This window comes from Trachypithecus francoisi, unplaced genomic scaffold (genome assembly GCF_009764315.1).
Source record: "Trachypithecus francoisi isolate TF-2019V2 unplaced genomic scaffold, Tfra_2.0 Lachesis_group20, whole genome shotgun sequence".
NCBI lineage: Eukaryota > Metazoa > Chordata > Mammalia > Primates > Cercopithecidae > Trachypithecus > Trachypithecus francoisi.
In genome coordinates, this window is record NW_022681466.1 from 1,920,601 (window position 1) to 1,933,500 (window position 12,900).

Consider the following 12,900-nt stretch of genomic DNA (forward strand, 5'->3'; position numbering starts at 1 on the left):
TAATAAAAGTAACGTTATTAGATATCCATTAAAATCTATAAAATGCAATTTTCCATTATTGAGTAAATACATTTCTCAGTGAGTGGCTATTTCTCTTCTCCCAACCACTGATGAAGCAACATTATTCATTAGTTTAATTTTATTAGTAGATAATACATTGCTGCAAACATTAATTTTCTGATGCATCCCTGTACTTACTCTGTGTGTATGTTTGAGCTGGTTAAGAGGCCCTGACAATTGTTTTAACCACTGACTGCAAGATGAGCTAAACTTCAGCTTTCAACAAAGATAGACTGAGTCCGCTTGTATTGAGATATCTGACTTATCCTTAATTACAAGACTTTTCCAACTGCATTCTAAAATGTTGGCACTGCATTAGTGAAAGCTCTTTTTAATTGTTTCAAGTAAAGACATTTGTCATTGTCTCTGTACCAGATTGTGCTGCTTCTACAGACTCTTAAAATTCATATATGTCAATCTTATTCCTCAGAATCACAAAAGTAAAGATTCGAGCTCTTTGCTATCTGTCTAATATATAAATTCTTTCATTTATCCATGTTATGGAGACTTTGAGAGTCATCTAATCCAAAAATAAGAAGGCAAAATTCAGAATCCCTGGAAAATGGTGCCCCTGAGTTTCTAAATGACTGCTGACTGCGTCCAAAATCTGCTACAGTTAAAACAAGCCATTCATCTCTAAATCTTTGTTTTAAAATCCCATTCCTATTGTACAAAATCCTTGGATATCAAATTTGTTAGTCATATATTTATTTGTAAGAGAATTCTTCCCAACTTCACCATGTCCAAGTAGAATCGCTTTTAAAAGTGGTATCTTTCTCAGCTTTGCTGATCTCAAGTTATTTGACGTCAGATCTCTTGACTTCAGCTTAGGCATCATCATTACCCCTGACCTCCTGTAGCTCTGAGAAAGACACAGAATATTCCCTAGCTTGGCCCATCTTGATGAGACTACTGAATGCAAAAGGGTTGGGATTGGGACAGAGAGCACAAGTCCATTTCAAAGTTTTGATTGAGGAAAAATCTTTTGGTTGGATCGTAATTTTACCTTTCAAAAACAGACAATAGTAAAAAGATAGGACTGTGGAAGAGAACATACACACATGTGCACACACACACACCACACACACACACACACACACACAGAGAGAGAGAGAGAGAGAGAGAGAGAGGAGAGCTATGGAGGCAGAATGGCCTAGCAGAAATAATGGTAGTTTTGAAGTTAAATTATATAAAGACCTGGGTTTAAATTCTAAACTCAAAATTATATCAAGTGATTTTAGGTGAGATAGTTAACATTTCTTAGCTTCAGTTTCCCCTTGAAAAACCATAGATACTAACTGTCTATGGAACTGATTCCTGGCCCATAGCAGCCATGCATCAATTTGTACCCACTAGAGTTCTAGGAAAGAAAACAAAGAGTTGGGAAAGCCATTATACCTTGAATTTTAGTCAAAGCAGAGTAAAAAGGTTAGCTAGAATTTTCCTCTATATAATTTACTTAGAACAGGATTCATGTATTAGTAATTTATTCTACACTAATAGGTACTGATTATTCAGGGAAAAAACATGAAATATAATACATACATACATGTGTGTATATACTGCATATATATATATATAATGCCTATTATATAATATACATGCACATGGCAAGAATGATACTCCCCTGCCATCTTGTGGTAGCATAGCTACATTATATTTTCAAGTGTAATGAATTTTATTCTAATGCCATGGGTTCATGGCAAATAAAACAAATTAATTTTAAAACACACACAGAGAGAAAGAGAGAGGAGAGATTTCTATCAGCATATACATTATTCAACAACTTTGATGATTTTGTTTTGCAAATAAATTGACACAATTTTATTTTCCTAAGAAGAAACTTGTTAATTGATTATTTCCACCTTTTATTGAGTGCTTTCCATGTATAGGCACTGTGTCAGGTCCTGGAGGCACATGGCTTAATAAGAATATATTGTCTGTCCTTGAGGTAGAACTGATGATGAATGCTATTACAATATCAGAGCCATGACTGAGAGATGTTCTAGAAATCCTTTGCTGAACCACCTAGCTCAGAGTGGTCCATTGAGAGAGACTTACAAAAAGAGAAAACACTACAGCTGAGTATTAAAAGGGTGGTAGAAATTAGCCAGGCCGAGTAAAACGGGGGGGAGTAGAGTGGTAGAAGAAGTGGAAGGAGGGAATATGATGGTTGAGATAAGTAGTGAAAATTTCATTTCAATTCCTAATGTACTTACCACTCATTTGCCAAGTATCCTGCTAGGTGCTGGGATATCAGAGTAGACATGGCAGATATCCCTGCCTCTCTTCAGGATCTTTTCTTCCTCTTCCCCTTTTCAAAAATCTATGAACTAAAAGGGAGGGGTTTCTATTCTTTGGCACACCTGTTTTATTCTTTGTTTCTTCACTAGGGTCAGGTTTTTACAGCAATTATGCTCTGTTAATGAATATTTTTGACGATGTTATAACATGAAAGTTGCATTTCACAAGGGAAGTGATACAAATGTGAGGAACGTAATGAAAAGGAGTAGACTGTCCTTAAACAAAGGGATTTGCCCTGATATTGAAGATTGGAAAAGTCAAACGTGACCGCCATGACAAAGTGGCATTTAATACAAAGAATGAAGTAAGAATGAGAGTTAATCGGGTAGGGGGAAAAATGAATGGCTAAGAGGAAGAACTTTTGCTGCACTGGGAACAGTGTGAAGCCCAGTGTGTACATACTGCATATATATATCTTATTATATAATATGTATTATAGAATCTTTTTCACAGATTTTGAAAAGGGGGGAAGAGGAAACACAAGATCCTGAAGAGAGCCAAAAAATAAAGAAAAGAGAGGCTATGTCATAAAAGACAGAGGGAGGAGGGGTTTTCATTGAATAAATCATTTTTAAATCTCTATTTCTCAGACATGGGGCTAAATAGTGGGGATTAAATGTTACCAAGAGCAAGACACCTTGCCCTTAGATTCTATTTGGAAGAAGACAAGCAAGTAACTGGGAAATTTTCAAATGGTCCAATAGACATATATTGTCTTATGTGATGTTCCCACTGATGTTGAATATCTTTCCATATGCTATTGGCTAGTCAGAATTCCTCTGACATATCCTGCTCCCATTTTCTATTATTGTTTACCATTATACTAATTTATAAGAGCATGTTGTATATTCATGATACCTGTCGTTTGTCTATTAAATGTTTTGCAAATATTTTCTCCAATTTTAATTTTTCCATGCCAATATTGTTTACAGTGTTTTTTCTCTTTTTTCTTTCTGTATCCAAATCTGACTTAAACTTTAAAAACTTTATAATCAGGATACTTTTAGTTTATGTCTTTGGCATTTTGGTTCTTTCTTAGGAAGTCCTTACTTGCCTCTCTCTCTCTCTATATATATATAATATATATTTTATATATAATATATAATATATATGCTATATATATTATATATATAAAAAACATATATAATATATTATATATATATATGTAGTTTTTTTAGGCAGAGTTTCCTTCATAGTGCTCAGGCTTGAATACAATGGCATGATCTTGGCTCACCGCAACCTCCGCCTCCTGGGTTCAAGCGATTCTCCTGCCTCAGCCTCCTGAGTAGCTGGGATTACAGGCATGCACCGCCACGCCCCACTAATTTTGTAATTTTAATAGAGGCGGGTTTTTTCATGTTGGTCAGGCTGGTCTTGAACTCCCGACCACAGGTGATCTATCTGCCCTCCTCAGGTTCCCAAAATGCTGGGATTACACGTGTGAGTCACCATGCCTGGCCAATATATTCTTATAAATATATTCATCTATAGTTTTTTAATGATATCTAGTACTTGTACATATTTATGGCATACATGTGATATTTTGATACATGAATACAATGAGTAATGATCAAATTGAGGTCATAATTTTAGCATCTCTATTGATGTCTAATTAACATAAAGTGCACATATTTATTATGCACAATTCGATAAGTTTTCAAATAGATATCTACCTGTAAAACCATCATCACAATCAAGAAGAGAAACGTCTCTATCACTGCAAAAGCTTTCTCAGGCTTCTTTGTCATCTCCTCCACCACCCTCCACACCTGTCTACAGATAAGTGTCAATCTTTTTCTGTCACTGAAAGTTGGTTTGCATTTCTAGAAACTTATATAAATAGAAGCATGCAATATGCACCCTTTTATGTCTTTTACTAAGCACAGCTAAACTACTGAGAGTTATCTATCTTGTTGGCTGTATCAATAGCTCATTCCTTTTCATTGTTTAGTAGTATTTCATCTTATAGCTATAGCACAAACTTTTTTTACCCAGACTTGTTTTGAACGGTTGTGTTGTTTCCGCATTTTGCCATTACAAGCGAACCTGCTGTGAACATTTGTGTATGGACCTGGGTATAAACATGCTTTCAGTTTTCTCTGTTAAGTATCTAGAAGCAGAATGGCTGGATCATATGAAAGGCATATGTTTAACTGTTTAATAAGCTGCTAAATTGTTTTCCAAAGCAATTGTAGCATTTTACATTCTGACCAACATTTTATGAGGGTTCCAGTTTCTCCATGTCCTTTCCATTATTTATTATGATCTGCCTTTTCCATTGTAGCCAGTGTAATGCGTGTGTAGTGATATCTCATTGCAGTTTTAGTGTGCACTTCTCTAATGACTAACAGCGTTGAGTGTCTTTTTCCCCTCTGAGGCTTATCTGCTATTGTGTATCTCTTTTTTGGTTAAGTATGTATTAAGATCTTTTCCCCATTCTTAGTTATGTTATTTATAGAATCTGTTTCAAGGCTGATGAGCATTATAGTCAGTGGTCATGTTTCTGAAAATCAGTCAATCACAGAAGTCACCTATTTTTCATAGTCAGACAGTAAGCAAAAGCCTTACTCCATGAACACATTTCTGAAAGCTGGCCAAACAATAAACTTACCTGAGCAGGGTGTAGTGCCTCACACCTGTAGTCCCAGCTACTTGGGAGGCTGAGGCAGGAGGATCTCTTGAGCCCAGGAGGTTGCGGCTTCAGTGAGCTTTGATCCCATCACTGCACTCCATCTGGGCAACAGAGCAAGACCCTGTTTCTGAAAAAAACAACAAATAGCTTACCTGAATAAGCACATTTCCACTGCTGAGGTCAACCAACTCCTGACTTTGAAGGTCAGCCAATCCCTGAGCTCTTCCTCTTCCAAATCCTCATGCAAAATAAGCTTCTTGCTTTGCAATCAGGGGGATGGTGCCGAAAAAACAATAGTTCTCCCTTATTTAAGCAATAAATTCAGATTTTTTTCTAGATGTCAAGTGGTGTCCTCTCCCCTCAACACTATTTTGTTGATCAAAAACTTGTTTTTATGTAGGTTTTGTGGTTTAAAAAAATTCTGTTACTTCTTTTCTGAAAGAAAGGAATTTTTTTCATCCATATGTATTGATGAGTTCATCCTGTCTTCACTTATTTAAATATCTCCTTTATCATAAACTAAATTACTAGGCAATCTTAATTTTATCCAAAACACTTAGTAATAATTTTCTTGGCATTTCCATCTTTTTTTTTTTCCTAAAAATGCAAGTGCTGGTTACCAAATGGTTCTACTTTTCTGACAGAAGAATCTCTTTTACACATCTTGTGTAACTCAAAAATCAAGTTATGTGATATAATTAGAAGTAGTCAGTTTATTTAGTCTTACATCTGAATATTTCCAGTTTATCTGTTTGATCATAAAACAGTTTTTTAAACTACTCTTGGACTTTCTCATGAAAAGTAGTGACAGAACAAATGCATTTAAAAAGGAGAAAGATAATGGTGTAGACAGGTGTTTTCTTTCATGTTCAATCAAAAGGTTTTTATTTTTAACTCAGAATCTGTGAAGCTTCATGAGATCAGGGCTGTTGTATTTTTCTTTCTACATGCCTGGCAAGTGGAGCAATGCCTTCCACGTGGTATATGTTAACTATTTGTGGGATGAATGATGAAATTAATGAATGAGTGAAATAATTTTGTCTTTCTGTGTATATTTATGCTAAGCATATAACAGGGTAAAATTAAGAGGCATTATTCTTATTTACAAGTAATTACAAAAGGGTGGGTTGGACAACTTAGTTTTTGTGAATTAAATATAAAAGTAACAATGTCTTCTCACTAGGTGAGAAATCATAATTTGTCAAACAAATGGTGTAGACTCTGAATACCTGGAAAGGTATAAGTCACTGTGGGCTAAAGAGACTGAGTCCCCCTAAATACAGGCCTACATTTGGACACTGAAATGATGTTGATATGTATGTGTGTGTGTGTATATATATATATATATATATTTTTTTTTTTTTTTTTTTAACATGTCAGCCTGTCGTTTAATCTCCTTACATGTAATACTTGTTTCCTTCTTCCTCCCATTCACCTTTTTCTTTAAGTAGCAGTTTGGTCACTTAGCACTTGACTCATTCCAGCCTTTGAATGACAGCTCCATGTTAGAGATGCCCAAAGGTCAACCAGAAAGAAACAAAGACAATTTTTTTCCTAGATTTATAGTTTTAAATGAACTCAGCATAGTTTTAGTCTATATTCTCAAACATTGTCATTTCCCCAATATTCTTAAAATACTTCAAACCTTGAAAATCACCACATAAGAATATAATGATTAATTGTCTCATAACTACTCATAGTGTATTCACTTTCTTGTTGATCATGTTATTGTTCTATTACTATCAAAATAATAATTGTGGAAAGGTATGAACATCTGGCACATTGAAAAAAAATGAACCAGAAGAGATTAAGAAGACATTATATAAAGTGCAAATATGCTAACTTGGACTGGATCCTGGAACAGAAACATGGAAAACTGGTGGAAAAACTAGTGAAATACAAATGAGGTCTGAAAGTAGTCCATAGAAATATTTAATAGTAACGTAACTAAAGTCAAGTTCTTTTAGCTTTGACAAATGTTCCACAGTCATGTAAGCAATTAGCATAAGTGGAAGCTGGATTATACTTATACGTGAACTCTGTTTTATTTCTGCAACTTTTCTGTAAATGTAAAATTATTCTAAAAATAAAATGCTTATTAAAAACAATAAAAGTAATAATTATATTTTTCAGTAAGTACACTGAAGTGATTTCTAAATTAATTATATTATTACTACATCAAAAATGAGGCTTTACTCATCATATTTTGTTTACTGCGGGTAGCACATGGAAAATGCTAAAGTCGCTGAATTATAGAACACCAATGAGTAATTAATTGTCTTTAGTTCCCAACATGAGATGGATGTATTCTCCACTTCAGCCACCAGGTGGAAGTATCAGCACATCAGTTAAAATCAGTTCTTCATTGGGAGATTTAAAAACTACCCTTTGAAAACGGTTTTTAATGTTATGATATGATGTTATTATATACAATAAGAGGAAGAATTCCCAGTATTTTGATGAAAATCAAGAAGGATATAAATTGGCTGTGGACAGGACTCCAAGATACTGAGATATCCAGAAAGAAAGTGAAAAAATTTTTTACCATTTATTTAAACATTTCCAGACGTGGATATAAGTGCACATGGATGAAAGTTGAACAGATAGCAACATCTGGAGAATTAACGGACATTTATCTTAGCCCAGACAGAAGTGTAGCATGCAATGTCTGAAACTACCAAGGCATGGAAAGCTGAACTGATCAGTATGATGCTGTCAGTGCTTTCCGTATGGGTGATATTCTAAGTACAGGAGAACCATTTAGACTGAATGCTACCATTTGACGGCCCAGTCTGCATTCTCCCTGCTGCCTTTTTGATGACATTTCTACCATTCAGGAAATAAAAGCACTTTCTTGTGTCACCCAATGCAGTATCTAATTAGGAAGGCAAATTATAAAAATAAAAATGGCATTGCAGTGTATTTCTATCTAAAAATGAGGCTTGACTTGTAGTTTCTAATCCATCAGTTTCTTTCATTAATTTGAATAATTAGGCATTTGTTATATCTAATTTTATGTCAATCATATTCTCAACATTCTGTATAAACTTTTTCAATAAAGATTGATACAGGTATGAGAAGAACCAGAATTTTTTCAAAAATATTATATTAGACACTATTTAATATAAGGTGAAATCTAGTGATTCAGTCACAATTTGATGAGTTACTTTCACATACCACATTCTGTAAGATGCGCATCAGGCTACTGAAATAAACACATAATGATTTGCCTTTGTCCATTTTCTGAGTTATACCAATTTTTAAATATGTGTCCGGTGTAAAGTGCATCTTTGCCTGCTTTTCAGTTAAAAAGACTTTTGAGGCCTGGGAAATTAGACCAAAAAGGAGTAATCATAAATAATCTTTTAAATAGAGAAGGCCTACCATCAATATTTTAGAAAGTATCATTCTAAAACTAAAACTTTTATTACTAAAAGATTATAATAACAGGCAACCCTACTTACTTCTAAGAATAGGGTCTACATGTTTTTACTTATTGGTACACATATTCTCTGCAATTAAAATGTAGACAACTTTGGAGTAATGTTTTCCATGTTGACTGATGACCACAGACACAGTGATGATACAAATCTTAAACAGATTCATTTGATTTCCTCATCAGTGATCAACTACAACATTCTGCTTCATGATTTCTTTTCTTATGTCCATACTTATCCATTTAATCTTAATTCTGGTTATTTGGAACAAAAATTCCAATAAGTGGCATTTTTCCAGGGCTCACATCTAATAGATGAAGACCTCTAGTGCTTTGACGCTTAGGTGTGGAGAGAGCTCTTTACCAGGAATTCAGGGCACTCTGAATTAGTCCTTTCTGCTCAGAAGAACTTTGCCTCTCCTTACCAATTTTCTAATAATAACGAACATATGCAATTGTTAAAAATTCTTGCCAGCCTTTGGACAATTACAAAACAGCATTTTTCATCAAAGGACACCTGGAGTATGACCTCCAGACACTTATGATCCAGAAAGATAAGGAAATCAAACTCTGGAAGAATTCTGCCAGCCAGGACCCTTTAGGTAGAAGGCAGTGAGGTGGACTTCCCTGGATCTACCAGGGCAACAAAAGAGAAGAGGCACGGCCCTTCTGAACTATTCAGCAGGGAGAGGACTGAGGTGCTGAATATGTGGCTAAAGACACAGTAGTACTGTGAGTCCTCAACATAACCCATATTTTTTTCCAACTTTTGTTATCTAATACATATTTTGAATATGAAGGAAGAAAGTGTAAAACGCGGTTGGTGATTTGGTTGTTCTATTTTTGTTCTCTTTTCCTTTATTCAACAGAAAATTTTGTTGGTTTTTCAATATTGTACTTAAAGGCATAAGGCGTGTGTATATATATATATACACACACACATATGTAAGTATTGTATGTTTACATATTACATGTATTATATACATATTGTTATATATTATACATACATATTTATTATATTTTAATATGTAAAATATTCTGTCACTTGTGTTTAGAAATATGTCAAGTTTGTTTTAGGATAGGCAAAATAATAAGTAAAACTTTCACCTTTCACTAGTAGTTTTGATGCTATGTCCTTGGAATTTCAGGGTTTTCATAGAAAATATTTTTGTAAAGAAAAGGAAAAAAATGGTAGACATTTCATTGTCTTATTTTTTTTAAGGACTTAATTACTTTTTTCTCAGTTCTGTTTATTTGCTATTAAAACAAAAACAAACAACACAAACTGATGGCTTTCTAGGACAACAATAACATCCACAACAACAAAAAAACACGAATCAGTTTCTGAAAAACTCAAGAGTGACTCATTATTCTAACTATTAACTACCCGATCATTCAGGTCACTGTTCTTTTCTACAGTGTGTGTTTATCTCATGCTCATATATTGGTTTTTAAGTGCAGTATACTGTACTTAATCACTGTCTAAGATTCTTTGGAAATCTGTTTTTCTATTCAATTTATACTCCTAGATAGAAAATTTTTTTTTGGAACAAAAAAAAAAAAATCTGAACCATCATAAAGCTAAATGAAGCTCCTTGGAAGTTAATTGTTATTGGAGGTATCTAAATCAGAAATTTCTGTTCTTCAGTGTTGTGTGTCTGGGGTATTGCTGTAAAGCACTGACCATTTCTTTGCTGGGACATAGTTTATACATAATGGAGAAGGAATAGGCCAAGGAGCGATGATGATGAATGTATGCTTTCCCCTGCAGAAATCCCTTTCAAAAGGAGTAATACTAACAAAAACAAAGGCAAGTTGAAAATGTGGTGGACCTCACCCTCAGACCAGGTGAGCCTTCAGACTCTGCACCTCGCTGGCCGTGCATAAAGAAGGCTGGGCCATCCCTGAATTCACAGTCAGGGTGGTCGTCTGTGTGCAGAACTTAAAGCAAACAAGAGTAAGCCGTAGCCAGATGTGGGGGCTTTCAGGTTCACTGACGGTTCCTGGGGTACTTGGAGTCAAAGCAGCTCACGCACGTTCCTGCTTTCCACCAGGAAACGTGGAGACACGGAGGCCGAGGAAATCTGATCCGCTCCAGATCCCCAAGTTGGTCTTTTTGCACCCCCAAAGACACCATGCTTGCTCCTTCTCCAAGACTCATAAGGAAATACAAATGCCTTTGAAATAGCAGCCACTGTTACTGGGTGAGATTGCTCCCGTAAATATAGTAAGCCAACAGATCTACCTTAGGGCTCAAGATCCAGCAAAGCCTCTCCTTAAAGAGTATGTCTATGTCTTCATCCATACATGCATTTCTAGAGATATGTTATCAGTCCTTTCTACCAAGTAGACAGAATTTTTATCATTACATCTTTGAAATCATAGAAAATCCTTCTTTTCAGAGGCATCTAGTTTTACTTAATCCTGCTCTTCACCAAATCCTCAGTTCCAAAATTACTCTTTTGATTTTTTTTACTGACTTCTGTCATTTTCTTCTTTTGATTTGACTTTCTTTGTCCTGAACCTCAAATCCCACCTGAAAAACAAAAACTAAGAATTTAAAAGAGCATATTCTTTGCCATAGTTTCGTAAAGTTACATCAACTTTGCATATGAATTGGCATAGGAAGATCACATTCCCTTCCATATGAATTTAGAAAAGGCATGAAGTCAGCTCTGTTAGTTTCAGAGTGTTTGGTTCAACCTTTGTGTGCTCAGTGTTCGGGCGTAAAGGGTCATCTTTCTCTTCTATGTTTTTTTCTAAGTTGGCTGAGTAATTTCATCTTTAGCTCTCCATTTCTAAAATTACATCCTGGGTTTGATAAGATTAAAAGATGAAGTTATTAATTATGGATTTATTTAATATAACAATTGACTGATTTTTACAGATAGTTCACTTTCTAAGTGGCTTTGAACTTATCTTTGAACACCAATAATTTTATTAATGTTCTATATGTACTGGGCAAATGAAACCAAACTTCATTTTACCCCCATTGAAAGTCTGTTTACTGAAGTCACTAAATCACCCCGTTTCTGACCTCAGCTAGGGGTTCAAACTCTTTTTCACAGCCATTAACTTTTTCAGCGTTTCACCAAGCAGATGTGTGTTGTGTGACTTAATCTTTTCCATACTAGATGATACAGCAGGCCTCCACCTGACATGGGCTTTGATGCAGCATAAAAATCTCATTCATCAAATCTGATTTGTCCTCTTTGTTTACAAATGATTAATTTAAAATAATTTTTTTTTTTCAGAGAGAAGAGTCATGAGTTTTGCCCAGTCATTAAAATAAGAGACACAAGGATTGGTATGGGGTATCTAGCAGAATTTTTTCAAGGAAGCCTAATCAATGTCCCCCATCTCACAATTTCTTCAGACACATGCTAAGTTTACATATTTGAATCAGATTCACATATTAGAGTCACAAATTGTCAGTGGTGTCAAAATACCTACCCTCACCATTCTAAATCATTTTTCACATTAAATATGTCAAGGGCTATGTTTGTGGGCATAACTGAAAAGAAGAGAAATAAAGCAATAAATTAAGAAATGTGACATGAGCTTATTTATTTAGTTATTTATTTTTGCCTATTGCAGGTAGAGAAAAATGTATTTATTTTGCTATAGTACAGGTAAAGCAAAATAATATTTTGTGGTTCTGAGTGAAACCAGTAATAATTATTTTACCTCTTCTTTTAAGTAACATTTTCATTGCTTATTGCCAGAACTTAAGTGCTAAGATTTTTTCTATATTGTCTGATTTGATTCATACATATAATGATGAGATTCAAGAATTATTATCCCATTTACCGGATGAGGAAGTGGAGGTATAGAAGTTTTAGAAAAGTGAATTCGCCTCTGTTTCTATTCTATTAAGTCACTATATTTCAGAAGGCACAGAGTATCTATTTTGCATTTGGGTTGGGGGAGGTGGAGATTTGCCCTCACTTTGACTCTTTTAGGTCAAGAATGATTTCTTTCAGAACCTGGATGGTTTACTTATTCCCATAAAATGAGTTGCCACATGAGGCCTCAGAGTCCACCAAATGAATGGTTCTTCTCTTCTGCCCTCCCTCAAATTTGTGATATGTAAAATATGTGTGAAGATGCAGATGATATGTGGGATCTCATTGGCTCTACCATTCCTTAGAGAAAATGTAATTGTTATTGATTCTAACTCATCATTCAAAAATTAAATTCCTCCAAATTTTCTCTTTTTCTAATTGGAGGTTGCAGCTGCCATGGGATTGAGATTTCCTGTGTTTTTTGTTTTTTTTTTTCTTGTCCCGAAAGTCTCTGTAAAAGATTTTATTTCTCTAGGCAACCAGCTGATTTTTCACATAGATAAGGTCAGTTAATTTGACCTTTGGTTCAATATGAAATGCATAATAAAAGCTGGTGCCCCAAGGACCGGATGTGGCCTTTCAAAAAAGTAACTTGCCAGGACAGGGAACAATAATTTATTACC

General features: G+C 34.8%; 1 long non-coding RNA gene across 1 annotated transcript in view; it reads left to right on the forward strand.

The window, feature by feature from the left end:
- The window catches only part of LOC117066607, a 312,810-nt gene that overhangs the window by 5,500 nt on the left and 294,410 nt on the right, over positions 1–12,900 (forward strand). The gene's annotated exons all lie outside the window — the stretch shown is intronic.